This window comes from Rhopalosiphum padi, chromosome 1 (assembly GCF_020882245.1).
Source record: "Rhopalosiphum padi isolate XX-2018 chromosome 1, ASM2088224v1, whole genome shotgun sequence".
Lineage (NCBI taxonomy): Eukaryota > Metazoa > Arthropoda > Insecta > Hemiptera > Aphididae > Rhopalosiphum > Rhopalosiphum padi.
The window spans coordinates 9,549,625-9,569,104 of record NC_083597.1 but is presented as its reverse complement, the minus strand read 5'-3'; the positions used below and the strand labels follow the sequence as shown (position 1 = coordinate 9,569,104).

General features: G+C 25.4%; 1 protein-coding gene across 4 annotated transcripts in view; it reads right to left on the bottom strand.

Annotated features, from left to right (window-relative positions):
* Positions 1-13,753, bottom strand: part of LOC132932479 (uncharacterized) — a 106,609-nt gene extending 92,856 nt beyond the window's left edge. For 2 of the 4 annotated variants that reach the window (XM_060998871.1, XM_060998870.1), the window contains exons 1-2: positions 13,559-13,753; positions 12,795-12,894 (exon numbers count right to left, since the gene is read on the bottom strand). The gene's annotated coding sequence lies outside the window, so the exon portion shown is untranslated. The remainder of the gene's footprint in view (positions 1-12,794; positions 12,895-13,558) is intronic. The other 2 variants (XM_060998873.1, XM_060998872.1) reach the window with 1 other exon arrangement.
* Between the last annotated feature and the right edge of the window lie 5,727 nt (positions 13,754-19,480).

The following is a 19,480-nucleotide window of genomic DNA, read 5'->3' as shown; positions in this document are numbered from 1 at the left end:
TTCAAAATAGCATATTTCAAATAATAATTTATTTGTTTTAACTACTGTATTATTTAAGTAACAACTTATTTTGAAATTTATATTTATCATTAAAACGCTTTAATGTTCAATATTTAAAACAGATTTCCGGTAACCAATTAGATCTAGTTTGAACTTTCGAGATCAAAACTTAAAAGTAAAAAAATTTGATTTTCAAAATGATTAAGCAATTTAAAAATAATAACAGTTAGATAAACCATTAAAAAAACCTGTTTTTAACTTAAATCGACTAAATTACATTTTTGGTATTTTAATTATAATTAAAAAATATATAATCGTATAATTTTTTTAGACACAATATCGTTTTTAGAATATTTCAATGCTTTTAGAGATAATTTTATACACTTAAAACGCCCAATTTCTTTAGTTTTGAGTATTTTTACGGTAAATACTATCAAGTATTATTACATGTGAGAGCATGGAAGCAGTGCTCCAGGTTCAGTTTAAGCAAAAACTGTGTATTTTTATATGAACCAATTCACTCTATTTTTTTACTCTTGTATCTCTAATTCCTCGCTTCCATTGTTTTTGAATTTTGAAACATTAATTAAACCAAAATATCTTAAGATAATGTTAACAATTTAGTCCATAATATTAAGCTGTTTTAACAAGGAGTCTATGAGACTTTCAAAGTTTTCATTTTTACTACTGACTCACTGGTTCATAATTAAAATGTTAAGATATTTCTTATATAGGTAGAAACATAATAGTTTACACAGAGATTAGTAAAGTTATATGGATAGAAAAAATCTGAAAATTACAATTTTCTTAAAATTAGTGCTGAGTTCCCTTTAATAATATTATCGAAAACTTAACAGTAAAAAAAAGCCAAGTTAAAGACCACTCAACTACAAAGTCAAGCTAACAAAGTATAGTAATATTTACATTATGCCAAGTTTGTTTATGCCTCATTAAAAAAATTCCTACACAGAAAAATGAAGTTCGTATTTGGGTTTCAGTGCCAGGTGTTGACAGCGCACAAGAGGCCAATTGAGAAACTTGCCAAGTGCTAAGCAAAAATAAAAGATCATTGTTGCTTACGAGAGTAAGAGTGAAGTGAGGTTATTGACTAAAGAAAGACTAGACTTGGCTACAATGTAGATATCACTTCTTTTATAGGCTCGATTTTATTGTTAAGTGGTCTAAAACGCCAACTTTTTTTTGACATTTAGGTTATTGACGGGGATTATTTTTATTATTATTATTATAATTATTAGAGAGAACTTATACGTGTGTTTCGGACATATTGCCATGATAATCACATGGAGTGTCCATGGTCTGTGTCGAACATTGAAGAAATGTTGAGTAAAACCGTTTACGATTCCACAAGTCACACTTCACAAGAATATTTTTACCCTATAGTATGGTTAAATATTTCAACAATGTATTCGTTATCCTCCACCACCTTTACTCATACATATTCAAACTAATTATGCTCAATAAATGTAAAAAACCATTCTAAACGGAGTAAATTACGTTATGACAAACAGGACAATCCAACATAACTTTTCGAATGTACCTATCATAAATGTCCTACTTGTTCTGTAAAACCCATCGCCCCAACTCGTCGAATGTTCAGAAATTATTGTAAAAAGGATACAAGGGAATAATAATTAAGGGTTGGATGAGGGTATAAATCTTCTCCTGAAGAATAATTTTATTAATATTTTGCAATATTTATAATTTAATAGTAGTCCAACTATAATATTATAAATAATTGTGTCCTTAATAAACTTCAAGGTTTTTTTTTTGGAAGGGGGGTGATATGATTTGTTTATAATAAAGATATTTATTTTGTATTTTTTTGCATATTTCGATGTTTTTTTTTCATTTTTAGAGCATTTTTATCATTATTGGGTCATATTGTAGATTTTTAATGCATATTTGTTCAATATAATATACTACTTATACAAATTCTTTCGGATAATAGAAAATCTTAAGTGTTTGAACATATTAAAAAATATATTATTGTTCAATGCAATGCTCAAAATTTAGTTGGTAAGTAAAATAGACTAACTTTGAATTTTAATTTTACATAAATCTTGATGTACATTTTGGTATGCTTAGAAAGAATAATATTGCCCCAAAACATATACGTGTCAACATCATAGTAACATCAAGTCAATTTTTCCCATTTTCAGTTTTTTTTTTTTTAATAAAATTATAAATAATAATTATACCTTATTTATAAATTCCAAATTGAAATACCAAATTTTATAAAAAAAAAAAAAAAACATATAGGTATGGCATTTTTAAGGTCATTTTTGTGGTAAAATTCATTTTTTAAGGTCATTTATAGCTATTTTTCAGATCACATTTGTGTGGTTTTAAGTGCATTTAAATCCTGGCCTAGACATAAAGTTTACAGTTTTCTAGTAAAAAATGTAATCCTCTCTCAAAGCAAATTCCTAGTTCCACTATTAAAAGGGTAATACGTCATCACTCATCAGAAACCACTATGGTAACAAGGCTTACACAGAAGCTGACATCCAGAAACCAAATAAATACAAGTCTTACAATGTGATTCATTTTCGCCTATACTATGAACCGATCTTTATACTACTACATCAGACTGAAGTACAGTGAATTATGCAGATAAAATATTCAATACCTTTTTTCTGTTCTTTCATTATTATTCGTGTTTGCTTAACTTTACAAATTTTCCCCAATACCGCGTTTCTGATTCATTTAATTATTTTTATGTTTATATTCAATTTAACATTTACTCATTCAAAGCTCGCCCCACTAGTAGTGAACTTTTAAGAATGGGGATTAAAATTAAGTATAATCTAAATTATAATTATTCTAGAATTTATGATTCATAAAATTAGGTATATGTATCATCGTGCGCTAGCCATAACGTCATCACAAAATGTTCATCAACAAACTATGATTGCAAAAGCGACAGATTAAACTTTGCAACTCAAAATTCTGAGAAAGTTTGTCGTGTGTAACAAATAATATTAAAGTGAAAAACAATATTTATAATTGTCAATAATTGACTCTGTTTGTATTTAAATATAAAATATATACATATTATTATTGAACACTGGTATTTTTCATTTGTCGTTATGTCAATATTTATCAAATAGACAATAGTGATAATGAATTTCAACATTCACCTAAACATATACACTAAATTATTATAAGTAAACATATAATACCCAAATTTTTAAATAGAAGCAGTGTGAAATGAGAAATTTTAACTTTCAGTACTTTTATAACAAATTAAATTAAATTTTATTTTTCCAAAATTATATATATATTTAAATTAAAAATGTACTTGAGAATGGTGAAACGATTAACGAAAAATAGCTAAACACTTTCAGAAGTCTATGACATATAATTTCTCATCTGTATGACTGTCTTATACCAATACCATAAATAAAATAAATATTTAATCCATTCGCGTGGATATTATATTAAATGGTAAAACAATACATTTTTGTAAATACAGAATTATGGTATAACAATTTTATAAAATAAAATATTAATCAAAAAAAATAATATAAATTCAAAAATGCCTAAAAGCATAATATAAAAAAGTTAATAAATAAAAATTAAAATGATACCTACCTATTACTTCTATAAAGTATGAAACATATTATACATTATAGTAGATCATCATCATATTAAACTAATAAAAAATAAAAAGCCACCTACATTTTTCGAACTCTAATATTACAACCATTTATTTTTTTCATCCTCTTTTCATTCCACTATTTTTGTAGAAGACGACCGGTCACGAAATCGACCAAATTTTATTTTATTTTGACCACCTTAGAAGTCAATTCAAAGCGAACGGTGAGTGGTGACATGCGGTCTTTTATTTTTTATGATAATGTGTTTTATTCGACAAACATGAAGTTGAAGAGTTAACATACATCACTCACACAGCGGGACTCGTAAACAGATCAAAATCGGTGGACTGTTCCGGTCACATAGACCACCGCAAGCATTATGAAATTAATCATACAAATATACTATTGTATCTGCCCAGAGAGTTTTTTTTACATTTTCGGGTAAATTAAACTAAGTATACCTACCGAATATTCTTACAAGTTCTGAGATACCATTGTGCAATTTTTATATAATTTAAATATATCTTTAAGACTGTTATTATCGATTCAATATTTTTAATAAATTAACCTACCGATTATCACATTAATAATAAAAATAAATCTCGTAAATATATTAATAAATAATAAGATATCCTTATAAATTAATACTGTTAAGTATATCAACAATGTTTCTTTTGTTTTTCGTATAGAATTGTGATTTAATTGAATTCAAATTGAAATTAATCCATAAAACCATAACAGAGGCGAACTCTAAACCTCTACACAGTATAACGACTTCTTTGGGTATTTTTTTTTAAATCTTTATACTCCATGATATTTTAAGTATTAAGGATACTTAATTTCACTTGAATAAGAAGTGGAGAACAACATAAATAATGTGACCAAAAACCTTTCTGTGACCATTGGTTTTTGTGAATTTGTACATTCACGAAAAATGTGAAAATGGTAAACTCTCACATTAATACATTTCCTGCTGTTATAGAAAGCTTTGATACCTTTTCCCTTAGTGATGATGACGGTTATAATGGATTATAAACTTTATGTTTTATAGCACTGTCAAATTTTGTTAATTAAAAGTCATTTAAATTTACTACCTGGGCTATAAAACTATACCTACAGTGTATGGGTGTTATTAATTTCAAAAGTTATAATATGAGTAGGTAAAACATATTATATTATATTTTTAGTTTAAATTACAAGACAAAAGTAATGACTAATTATTTTACATTTGTATTTTGTTTCTGATTTCTCGATGTTAAAAATTATTTATAAATATTTTTTCAAATATCTATGGTATTGTAGTACGCTTAATTTAATTAATTTATTATCTTGAAAATAGATATTTTTTGTATGTATAGCTGCTATATATTCGTATATAATATTATATATTATAATCACAGTACCTATCTGAAAATACTAAATGAATATTTTAATGTTCATTCATTTTTAGATAATAATTATCTATATAATATAAATTATTTATATTATAACAAAAAAAACAAACTACAGTACACAATTTTTTAATAATGCTTATAACATTTACATAACATTAATAAATTAAATAACAAACGCGATAATTTTTATCACATGTGGTAATTACCACAATATAAAGAATAGATCTTTAAAAATAATTACTGCATTTAGCATCAAAAGACATATTTAAATGTGTAAGTATTTTAATTAGTTATTAGTTATTTATAATATATAATTTATAGTAAAATACTAAAATTGTTCACAACACAAGCAATTAAATAATTTCAAAATTATAGCTATTTATAATACATATATCTTATTTAGTGTTGAATTGTTAAGTTATATATTTAGATATATTTAATGATTTATGACCGTTACTATGGGCAATAGAAAATGCGTAAAGTAAAATTGTAAAAAGTAGTTAATCGTTCTAACATGCAGTACCTGTCAAGTGTCAAGTGTATCTCGTCATTGTAATTTTTATACGTTTAACATGAATTCATTGATAACTTATTACACAGATACAAAAAATGATTCTGGATGAAACTTATACCATGCCATTTGTGCTGCCTATATTATAAAGTATATCTTATGATGTTTTATAATTGTCAATGTTCTAACTTCAAACACTCATAAAAATTGATTGTGGATCTACATTTAATTTTTTGTAAATGTAATTAATAATTAATATTATAACTTATAACAAAATTTGTATTACAATTTCTGCTTTTTAATTAAGCAAAAGATATTGTTTGTCGGCAATTTTTGAAAAAAAAAATTATCATGTATAGAAAATGCTTAGAAAATATTTTGTGAACATTTCATAATACCTAGACTTTACGTGAAAATTCTAGTTAAATTCTCTATTTTTTTTCCCCCAATTATTAAGATAATTATTGGGAATTATTAACTTTTGATTTCCAAAAGAATTAATTAGATGCACTTTTTTACCAAACAAAATACTAAAGTTGAAATTTAAGGTATTTTTTTCTGCTTCAAAATATAACGAAACACATAAAAAAAAAATAAAAAAAACACATATCAATGTGTAATCAATACATAATAAATTCATTGCTACACTTTGAATTATAATTGTAAAAAGTATCTCTAAGTCATATTATATTACATTATAATAATTTAATGATGCGTGATAACATTGAAATAAAACTTGAAACAAATAGCTATAACAAAAGACGATATATTTTATTCAGATATCAGACAAATAAGTGTGTTCGTATTATGAACACAAATATTCAAAACCGCTGTTTTTTTACTTTTGAACGAGTGTTTTACATCATATTTCTAATTATTGTTGATCAGAGTGTTGATTAATTCTATATTATATGTATAAGTAAATTACTATATGGTTTTAAAATTGTATGAATGTTTATATTTTACGTAATACACTAATACTAATTAGATACTATATGTTTGTATTTTTGTTTACAAACAAAACTATTTATGTCAACTATTTCGGTGATAATTATGAGTGAATAGAGGTAGTTTTAATGTGCTAGGCATTTTCAGTCAATACACGTTTCCATTTTAAAATTCGGTAAATCAAAGTTGTAATCTAAGCTCCTATGAGCTTTATTATGTGTATATTTTGTACATGGTACAGGGAACTTGCTAAACCCTACAGACACAACCCCCTAGAGGCTTAGTAGAGGGTTTTGTATGTGTTTAAAATCATTACCACACACACACATACACATATACACAACATACATATATATATATAGATTTATATTCGACTAAAATTTAGGTGTAAACACTACTAAGAGTTTAACCCATTGGCTGTCATTTCATTAAATAATGTAATTCTCTCCTATCATCCAATAGATGAAAATGTAATTCTTGTAACCAATTATTAAATATGTTTATTGTCCACACAATAATATTATGAATAGTTTTTAAATAAAACAAAGAACAATATTGAAGTAGGTAATTCACTGGTTTTTTTGTTGTTGGCTTTTTATAGATTTCATTGATTGGATAATAGTATTATTGTACTAAATTTTTTAATAAATGCAAAATATTATATTAATATGTACTAATAAGAAAACGCGTTTATTATTGGTTTTTATGGTTGGTTACAGTTTAATGGAATAAATATATTCAATCTACCTCAAAGACGAAAGAAATATATGTGTTAAAAATTATAATAAAGAAATACCAACGATAAAATTAATGTTTATTTTATTTCTTATTAAAGAGGTAAAATTTGAATATTTACATGGTAAACGTTTTTAAAAATTGATACTGAAATTTTACATTAATAATAATTCACTCCAATAAATGCGATATATTATTTGTTCTTTGAAGATAAAGAATATCAGTTAAATATTACAAATTAAAATTAGACAGTATCTTTAAACACAATAAAAATAAATTAAAAATTCTTATATTACTTAATATCAAGACGAAATTTAATAACCGTCTCTGGCTTTTAATCTCTGTGTTCAAAGAAAATTAATTTGAGTTCACACCTCGATATGAAAACGTTTTACATTTTGTATTCAAATGAAACTGTGCAAAATATGAAGTATTTTATAAATCATTGATTACAATATGCTTTGTAGTGTATGTACCAACTATGTTATTAGTAATGAAAAATTACTAATTGCTATACAATATAAGTAGGTATACTATAATATTGGTATTTTATCCTTATCCAGCTGATTAAAAGATTAAAAGATTATTATTATTCTAGTATAGCTAAGTATTGTACATAATATACAATATTACAACCTTTAGATCTTCGGGAAACGTGTTCGCAGAACACGGTTTGCAGGTGGCTTCTTTCAATTATTATTATTACTACTATTATTATATACGTAGATATTGTTTGCTATAATTAATTACAGTAATATAGAACGCCACCCGCGTGTAACAGTAAAGCATCGTTTGCAGTGCACGTAATCCAAAGAGCGATAGATAAATGGAGACTCGAAACTAAAAGCGTTATTTATATAAGAGACGACAGAGAGTGGTGGAAATGAAGAATAAAATTAATCGGATCCCAGAGGACATTTCAGGATTAGTCGTACATACGTATGCGTAAAATGTACACATTGACACACGTACACTACACAGATGAACACGCACCAACTACAACACATCTCACATCCATCACATGCATATTTCAGTCGGTAAAAATATAAATCGAATAAATGTTGTGTTTGAAAACTAGAAAAACAAAACTGAATTAAATATATTTTGATTATTGAAAAATAACGAGTAGGGTGCCTAAACAAAATAATATGTGCTCGATAAACAGTGTTTTTTCCATTCCCTCTGTTCGCCGCTATCATAACTTTCAAAAATGCATACGAATTCATCTACATTACACCAAAGTTTAAAGCACAGCAATTGGAAAATGTGATCATAAAAGTTTGTTCGTACGATAAAACTTTCTTATGGAGACTCGACGCAGTAATAATTTAATTTCAAATCCTTTCAGCAAACTTTTTTTTATTTATTCAAATGTTCACTATTGACAAAAATGTATACCTGTATAACACTTACTATATTTCACTGTTGGTGACCCCCCTAGATATTAAAATATTTTAATAGTATTCACCGAAAAATGAGAAATTTAATACGATTAGAACTGATTTACCACATATAGCTAGTAGCTACCAAATTTTAAAACAAAATATTGACATTTTTACACATCGATTTACACGTTATAGACGGCTTATTTACAGAAGTGACAACAGTAGTTTATTGTATATAAGAAATTGTTTTATTTTAAAATTAAACCAAACATTAATTCGTAATTTTACCAAAACTATATTAAAAAATTAATACTATACAAATAATGTTTTAAAAACAAATTCAAACCAAATATAATACAAATTTCACATATTCTAATATTCTTGGCTTTGGTGGGTACTATGTAAACTAAACTTTCCGGGCCCTGTATTCAATATAAGGTTAGGCTAAATTTTAAAAGAAAAATTGTCTTATTATACACAAAAACTAATAATTAATTTATATACAATAAAACAATGTTAATAAATGACTAAGTCCTAAAAAGTTAAAGTAGTTTTGGTTCATTACCTAAGCTACAGCCGAAACCCCTGAAGATTTTCAATGTTTTTCTAAGCACTAGCTACTTAAAAATAGGCTTAATGTCTAGTATCAAGCACTAGAAAAATTACATGAAAAAATCGGTTTGAGTATGGCCCTGCTTATTCTTCACGATTATAATAATATTTAAATTGTTTATGTTACCTACTCATAATCTTCACTGCAAATTTAATCATATTATTAACGGTTTATATAAATTAAATAAACTTGATTTAAAAAAAATATCGGTAAAATATATAAATTTTTAAAATATTAATGTTAATTTATTAATTAAATATTTTTTCTATAAAATATATTTAATTCATTCAGATTGGTTACAAAATAAATGATTTAATGTATTGTATTCTAAATTTCTCAATATCTATACTACAAACGGCATTGTATCACGATTCAATATAGTGAGATCAAAAGTTTACGCTTTCATGATTTTTATTTCAAACTTCATGTGAATAAATGACTATTTTTTTTATAGAAACTGGGCGTTAAAAAACTACAAAAGACATAGATGGTGCCAAGTTTACATTGTATTGTTCATGTATCAAAGACGCTTTGATACGTGATCGGTTATTTTATACTTTTTTTTAGCTCACATTCCATACACATGAACTTTCCGTTGTTTTCATAGAATATAAATTGAAAATATATTTTACTTGTTCATTATATATAGTATTATGTTATTGAAAAGCAATTATGATTTATGAAAAAAAATGTAAATAGGTAAATAAATCAAAAAACTATTTAGAGGTTATCAATGAACTATACATTTATATAAATATCATAGATGTCCGTAATACAGAATATGTACAAAATGAATATACTCTGTGAAAATGGATTTTCGTGCCTATAACATTTTTATAGTTATATAAAGTATGTATGTATATAGTTATACTTTATAATTTTATCTGCCGAATATAATATTTAATAAAGAAACAAAGCAAAATAATCATTTTAGTTAAAATCGCGGATTTTAATTTCAGTACTAAAGTAGGTACAGGATAATTTTTAAAAATGTTCATGTATGTTGAACAAATAGTTTATGTAGTTAAACCCATTTAAACTTTTGAAACGAAGGCAAATAAATAGAAAATGTGCTTAGAGATAAAATTACTTCTTCGCTATTTTCCATCTTGTCTAAACTTTAAATAGTCATAGCTAGTATAGTAAACTGTGAGTTAAGTTTTGATGAAAATGTAAAAAAAATTGTTCAAACGCCGTTTAAAGTTATAATTGAATATAGCTTTGAGCTTAAAAATTTTAAGAATACATTTCATGAACCAAACACTAAAGAGGCGGTTAGAAAATATTATAAAGAATGCAAACTAGTACCTCAAGTGGCGACAGTGTAGTCTGTAGTCGTATGACTGGCTGATTCCGGAAATTGTGATGCGACAGAAAATGTATTATATGTAAATGTAGGATTCACACAGTAGAATTTTTAAAAGTCTATTATGCACTTTCTCGCTTTAAGGGTTTTTTCTTGTAAAAATACTACAATATAATAAGTAAAAATAAAACTACAACTAACGTCGTTTTCCTTTTATAAACTCCTCTGACATAAGCCGATGTAATTTGCATCTAAAAGTATAAGAAAGACACAATTAAGAAAATCATACTAGAGTTTTTGTTGCATTATTGTTGAGCAAAAATTGACCCATAATTTTTTTCCTGTTATGAATCCTGTGAGGTCTTTGCTAATGAAATTCGTTCAGGAATTTCCATGTCTCTAGGGAAATACGTTATGAAATAATAATGGTCGAGAAAACAGCTTTTTCCTGTAGACATTCCTTTCTCAAAACCGTCAGCTTTCTTATATTAAATTATAATGTAATTACACAGTCTTTCACCTTCTCAATGAAGTTAAATAAACCACAAGAATATAGTAATTATTTATACGTCAATTTTTTTTTTTTTTTTTTTAATGATATTAAAGCCAGTTAACTAGTTACTTTTTTATACTTTAACATGATGAATAAATGTAAAACTTAAATAATACTATTTATTTTTGACATTACCCAATATATAGACAATTAGCTGCAGTTACTATTTTAGATACTGGAATACTAGTGAATATATTAATTTTTTCAATGATATAAATATAATTCAAACTTATTTTTGGTAAAATTGTTTCTAGATATTATGATAACTTACTACACGCAAATATAGATATTTTTAAAATATTTAGATATATAATTTAAGCCATTGCATATTTATACCACGAAGTTATTCCTACCAAAAAAAAATAACTATTGAATCGAACGTTGATAACAATATTATGTGATATAAATATTATATAGATATGTACTATTCAAATACTCAATAATACAATAAATATTATATTTTTGGTGATAATTAATTCAACCCATCATATTACTAATATGAAAATATATTACTATATATAAAAAAAATATGCGCTTAGGAATATATAGGCTGACAGATAATTTCCGGTATACTCTCCGCTCGAAACCATTTTTCGTATGAAGTGATTTATCATTGAATTCAAATTTAATACATCCATTACAATATGACTTACTCAATTATTACGAGGTATACTCTACATCTACTCTACAGTAGACCGGTTACCTACTTATCCACTTTTATTAGTATTACACAAATAATTTAAATTCCATAAAATTAGAGATTTTATCTTAAACGAATAAAATTAAATGTATTAAAAATTACATAAATGCATTTATTCTAAAGTAATCTAAAAAAACGAATTAGCTTATTTTATAAACAGTAACATTTATTTTTTTACTTAATTTATTTTAAAATTAGACGATGTTTCACATTTACAATGATTGCATGAAAATAAAACTTATATTAATTTCATTGTTTATTTATTCATATTCATTTTGCATATTTTAGTATATATTTTAACAAAGTTAAATCCTGCAGAATATCCATATTTTACTATTTTATATTCTAAATAAATCCTAGCTCTATAATTTATCATTATTTATACTAGTATCGTTACATGAAAAACGAAAATTTAAAGATATATTATAGGCTTACAATTATTGATAAGATATCGTTTTAAAGTATGTATTTATTGAATATTTTTTTATTTTAAATCATAGTAAAATTCAATAAGAAATAATATACCTAGTAGATTTTCAATTTATTATTATTATTTTTTTTTTTTTTTGAGATGTAATTTTTAGTAATTTATAGAGGTATAGCATTTGGAATCAAGCTCAAAGAAAAATTAAAGATTTTCACCACCATATATGCTTTAAAACAGTTAATTATAATATATTATATTTTATAAAATAAATATAGAATGTCCCACGAGGGTTTACCAATGTTAAGTAATGGGATGATGGATGGTTTTGTGTTGTAAAAACAACGATATTTCCATCGTCATCTGTTTAGTTTTAATTCTGCACGTAAGAAAACAAAGTGTAAAACTTTAATTTAGCTATTACTAATGGTTATTGCATTTTTTTCAAGACAAAAGTTGAATAAAAAATCATGAATTATTGTGTTATACAATGTGAATGTGATTCGCTCGTATACAATAGCGATCGTACGAGCTACCGTATAATAGGTATGCCCGTGACCAAAAATAAACAAAATAACGAAACATTATATTACAGAAACACTCACCGACAGTAAGTTATTCGATTTTAAAATCGTATACGTGCAACCCGCTGACCGCGACATGACGTTCGGTGACAATACGGATGGCTGTTGTTCTGCAGCATCGCTGTTGTCGCGTGATTCGTTCGCCAAAACGGCCGATTTAAATATATCAAAACGAACATGCATATAAATATTATATTATAAATATACTGTAGAGAAGGAGAAGAATAAAGAATGAGATACGAAAAACAACAGTGACAGATATTGATATGAATTATGATATAATATGTATACATACATATATATAGCAAAAATGTGATAGAGATAGAAAGAGATAGCCAAAAATAATTAAAAACATATCACTATATATTATACACACACACACACACACATCTAATAACTAAATATTATTATATTAACAGCATTTCGATAATACATCAAGTGGACGTTGTGAGTAATACGTTTGTTGACCGCAATGAGAACAAATATGATATTAAAAATATATGATATCACGTTTTATGGTCTTCGACTTTTCACGATACCTATACCAGCTCTCTCTACCTACCCGTCATGACCTATGCTTAACGGTATTGCACTATCATATTGTAATGAAACGTGCCGACTTTAACTATATATATTATAATATTTATATGATGATATTATTACATGTTCAAATATTATATTATACTCAATACTTCGTAATCATTATTATTATTATTATTTCAGAACGGAATTTCGTCGTATACAAATCATAATAATATAATATAATATTTGCATACTATACTAACCAGACGCGACAACGAATGTATATATTGTCAACGCGACGTTAATTTATCGTTTCGACCCTGCGACACGATGTCTGGCGCGACGCCGCCGGGGTGGTGGCCGGTGGTGGATCGAGCGCGCAACGTGTCTAGTGTCCGCGTACCGACTGCCGTCGCTCCGGTCCGCTCGCGCCGCACGCACACACTCGTGTGTGTCTCTGTGTACGTAAGGTTCATCTGCGGCGACGGTGGCGGCGACGACGTTGGCACTCGCGGATTCTGCGCAACCCTCGACGTACATAACACACATTATTTTTATATTAAATAAAATGCGATATTTGTACCGATATCGATGTGAATAGATATAATATTATATTAATACGATATTATATGCGGAGCGGTCCGTTAAACGCGGTAAGACATACTATGATATTATTCGCATATACGTTTTAAAATATAATTGTTTTTACATAATTTCAAGTCGTTTAAAAAAGATTTTTTTCGTACAGTTTATTATTATTAATTTTTCAGTGATACTAGCATTTTATTTCCATATTCCAAAGCGGAACATTTTTTGAAGTACTTCAACATATTAAAAATGCAAGTATGTTTTCATTAAAAAAAAAATAATAAGTATAAAATTTCAAAATATTATATTTTTTTTCCCCGAAAATGTTGCTTTTAAACCTCTTAAAGTTAGCTAAAACAAATATTTTCAAAAATGTTTGTGTATTGTGAAACAATGAGTGTTTTACGTTAAATGAATCACCCCGTTAACTATCATTATATCATTATATTATACCCCGTCGGCCGATCGCCTCCCATCTAATAATAATAACAACAATATATTCAGCGCGTTTTCTGCACTATAATACTGAGTGCTGATTGTTTTTAAATTTTAACCTAAGACACTGCCTTGCGTAATTGTATTGGTCAGATATAAAAACATTTTATCAATATAATAATAATATGCTTGTAATAATATTAATTTAAAATACCAATTATGTAATATAAATTAGCCCGTGAGACGACTATTCCTAAATAAATATTTTAAAAGCTCAAATAAAAATTAACTAATATAGTTTCAATAGATAGATAGATAGATAACTTTAATTTGTAATGATGAAATCATTTTCATGTAAAATTGTTTTTCTTTTTTGTGAATATTACATGAATCTTTCTTAACCTAATTTATGGTAATGAAAAAAAATTAAAATAGTAATATATAACTATAATCATACATATATTAGCTCCTGCAATATAATATTATATCTTATATATAAAATAATATATCAACATAATAATGATAAAAATCATATTATGATTGGATGAATTAAAAAATCCAGCTAATTTTGCTGAAAGTTAATCGTACAATTGATATAAAATAATATACCAATTACCTCTATAAAACTATTATTAATTTTACATTTATCATTTTTGAAATAAATAATTTATTTTATTATATTTGTAATTGTTATTATTTATATATTACACATCATGTATATATATTAATTATAACGATAAATTATTTAATCAATATTATGCAACACTGCAGTATGGTAAAATACATAGTAAACATGTTTAAAGTAACATTATAATATTGTTAATAATGAAGTTCTATTTAATTTTTTCAAAATGTTTTACTTGATCCATTAACTCGTAATAAATATAAATGACAGGTCACTATAGAAATATAATACATTAATGACCAACGAATGTTGCTAACTGTTCAGTAACCTATTATCAATAAATATCATGTTCCGAGCATTTATCAGTACCTGCTATATCTATAATGGGTTATACTGATAAATAACCATTAAATAAATGTCCAGCAACTAGAAAAAATAATACACCCCTGTGTGCATAAGGCATAGTATGTACTATACTGTGTGTTATAGTTGTTATACTATATGTCTATATGTTATAATAAATTTAATATTTTTTTTTTTTTTGTACATTATTATTCATATAAACCGGGATATAAACTATAAATAACATATTATACGATAAATTATAACGATTTCGTGAAAATTATAAAAACAATAATTTATACATATAAGTTTCTTATACACTGCAGGTATCTAAAAATAATAAAAAATATCAATAAATTTAAAATGATAATGTCTAGTGACTACTTAAATGATGATGTCTAATAACATTTGAATACATTTTGGAACTTATTAAGTATAATAATAGTAGCTACTAGGATATTAGGATATTAGTCTTAAGACCTAATTGTAAAAATAATTATGTTTTTACAAAAATAAACTTTAAACCTTATATATATATACTAAGATAAATAGATAAGACCAAATGCATTTATAAAATTACAGACAAATATTGTATAGTTATAAAATTACCTATTTTTGATCTTACTCCATGTAGAAAGAACTCTGACTGGTAGTAACTTAAAAGCTAATGCTCTTGAGTCGACTGACAAAAAAAATGAATAAGTATATTATTACAAATAAAATAAAATAAAATAGATAATTTTGAGAGAAAAAAGTATAATTATATTGTTAATTATATTTTACATGTTCATAAATAATAATAATAAATTGTAAATTTTTATTTCATTTATAACAAATCATAAGAATATAAATAACGTCTAATTAAAATGTATAAGTGAACACACATCGTAGGGGACGTATAATAAATACAATTTAGAACATGTAATGATATTTTAAAAGTGATTTTCTATAATTGGATAAATAAGTTGAATATATATTATACAGCTTAAGCGTAATTCTGTTTTAATATAAAGGATGATGGGGGAGATTTTTTTGAAAACAATTTTAAATTTTACTCTTTGTCTGCGACTCCGCCACGGGCTACCAACCATGTTATAATAGTAATAATAATTTTAATGTTTAATAAATATTTTGGTTTTAAAATATTTTTTCGTTATTGTTGTAAAGTATTTGGAATTAGAGGAAATAGGGGTTCAGACGGAAACTGTGTATATAATAAAATAAAAAAGTATGGTATGTCGTGACCTCGTGGGGTTATATATTATAAGAATATGGATTGGGAAGAGGGATGTTGGTACATTACGATTTGAGACGTTGGTTATTTTGATAGTTGTTGAAATTATTGTGTACTTCGGTCATTAATATTGCCTACTGAGAGCCCGTTGCGTTTTCTAGCCAGACGTCAAGATGGTGAAAAAGTTGCGGTTAGAACAATAGTAAATAAATAAAAAGTCGGTATGATCGTTGGCATTTTTGAGATATACGAAAAAAAACCTTTTCATATTAACATTAAACTATGTTGGTTTAGTATTTTGATACAACAATAATATTGTACTCTTTCATCTATATTATAGTTTCATTGATAATATATTGTTAATTGTAAAGTATATGCTTTATTATCAGATAAAAATATTAATCGTCTATCGGTGACAATACTTATCAGTTATCTTATTATCATAACAATAGTTAACAGTTCTAATATAAATGCTATTTTATAAATATTATAGGTATTAACAATATAGTAAATTAATAATATAATATAAAATATATTCTAATAGTATAATATTATATAAATGTAATAAGTTAAATTATAAATTTAAAGAAAACAATTTTTGTAATGGTGTAGTAAATTTTTTGTAGTAAATAAATCAAAAATGTAATTTCGTATAGTATAAAGTTTATAATAATACATAATATATATGTCATAAAAGTAATATACGAAAGGTCTCACGAATAATATTTGTAAACTATAATAACAAAATATTAAAATTATCATCGTTATATATATGGTTTAAATAGGTATAAGTAGTTTTGTCCAAATTTGAAATTAAAATGCATATAAAAAATAATTTCTTTTATATATGTTTTAGATTTTATGGGTTTAGTATGAACTACTAAATAGTTATTAATATAAAATAGTTTACAATTATGTACAATTTTGATAAATGTCGTCAAAATTCTAACTTTTACATGTAAAACGATGACTAACTATGACTATATAGATTTAAGAACAACTTATGAGGAATCTTGTATTCGATTTTTAATAATTTTGCAAAAAAAAAACTAAAAATAATCAAACATTTCAAATGTCAATAAATATTTCAAAAAAATTCAAAATATTTTAAAAATTATACCATGTGGGATATATATATAAACAACAATGTAAATACTTGGTTAAAATTTCAAGTTTCTGTAGTTATTCGTTTCTTTGTAACACAAAAAAAAACAAAATCTATTTTGTTAAAAGTTAGATTTCCGGAAAACTTTTCATTTTCCTTTAAATGTGTGTATGTTTATCTCAATTATAAAAATAAGTACTGGGAATGCTTAAGTTTAGATATTCTAAAGTACAAACTAGATCTAATTTGACTACCCCAATTTTTGAAAATTGAAACATTTCATCAACAACTTGTCGTATACTCATCCAAAAAATAAAATAAACACATCATTATAAAATCAATATATTTATATTTATCAAAATCTAAAAATAATTTATGGTATCGTAATTTAGCGATGTTGATCTTTATTCTTATACAAATTAAAACTATAAGCCTAAAGATGTTTGATTAGAAATAAGGTGACACTGCAAAAAATTAGCTAAAGGAATGAATAATTTTAAAACGCAATAAATATAATTACCTAGTCAATTCTTATAATTTTTTAAATAATGATTGAAATTTAAAAGTTAATAAAATATAGAGTTATCAAAAAGATATTATAGTTGACTAGAGCTTTTAGCAATTTTTAATTATTTCCCCTACAAATCGGTTTTCATTCAATAAAATATAATATTATCTATTCTGTAGCATTTATTACTGGGTACTCTTATTTATATTTTTTATAAATTATATCGGTATAAACGAAATAATTAACTATACGTTGACACATAAAATTTACCACACAGTAATTTATGTGGCAAGACGTATCGAAACTAATGTATTTGGTTTTGTTTATTTGCATTAAAAATAAAAAGTACCTAATAATATAATTATAAATCTTATAATAAATATTTGAAGAAAATTAATAAAAATAAAAACTTTACATTCATAAAATAAATAATACAAGACTTTAGTTTGAGTTCAAAAAATAAAGAAAATTCAAATTTAATATAAGTGACAAATAGTCTTAAATAATTATGTCCTTTTTTTCAATAAATATTTATCTCATAAACGTCAATTATTATCGTCATTGCTGATAAAATACTATACGATGACGTACAAAATCCCTTTTGAGTTTTCGAACATTTATTCATTACAGATTACATCCCGTCGTTCGACCGAACAATTATCGATTTTTACACTTGTCGCACAACTACGATTTCTAGTACGTCAACACGGCAAGAGAGTTTATGTGATATATAGATCTGCAAAGTTAGGTGGAATGCCCACAGACAATAGAAATAGTCCATTGCTGAGATATGACGAGAAAACTTCCGCGTATATACCTATATACGTAATTCAATGTAAAATAACGTATATGCGCCACACGAAACTTGCTTATACATTCTTCTTAGTCGTCTTAGTATACATACAAATGCAACATTAACTGTCTTTGAATCGAACTGACTTAAAAGTGTACATCAAATAAACTTAATAGAAAGTTTAGAAAGACGCGACATAGAAGGAAATACCCCGAGAAAACGTTGCGTCAAACTGTATTGGTCTATATATATACAGACTCTATACAGATGCAATCGTCACAAATGAAATAAGACTAATTATTTATGATTTGTTGAATTATTTAATCCAATCTGTAAACATTTACCAAATAAATAAGTTTTAAGTATTATATAAATTAAGTGACTTAACAGTTAACATGCGTCGCATGTGCATTGCATTACGTACCTACTGCCTACTGGGTTAATAACTTCACTAATAATTTAGTACAAAACCATATATTTACACATACCTATGTTTAATGTGAATAATATAAATTGTTATTTATTTGTACATTTCTAAAGATATTTTTTGAAATT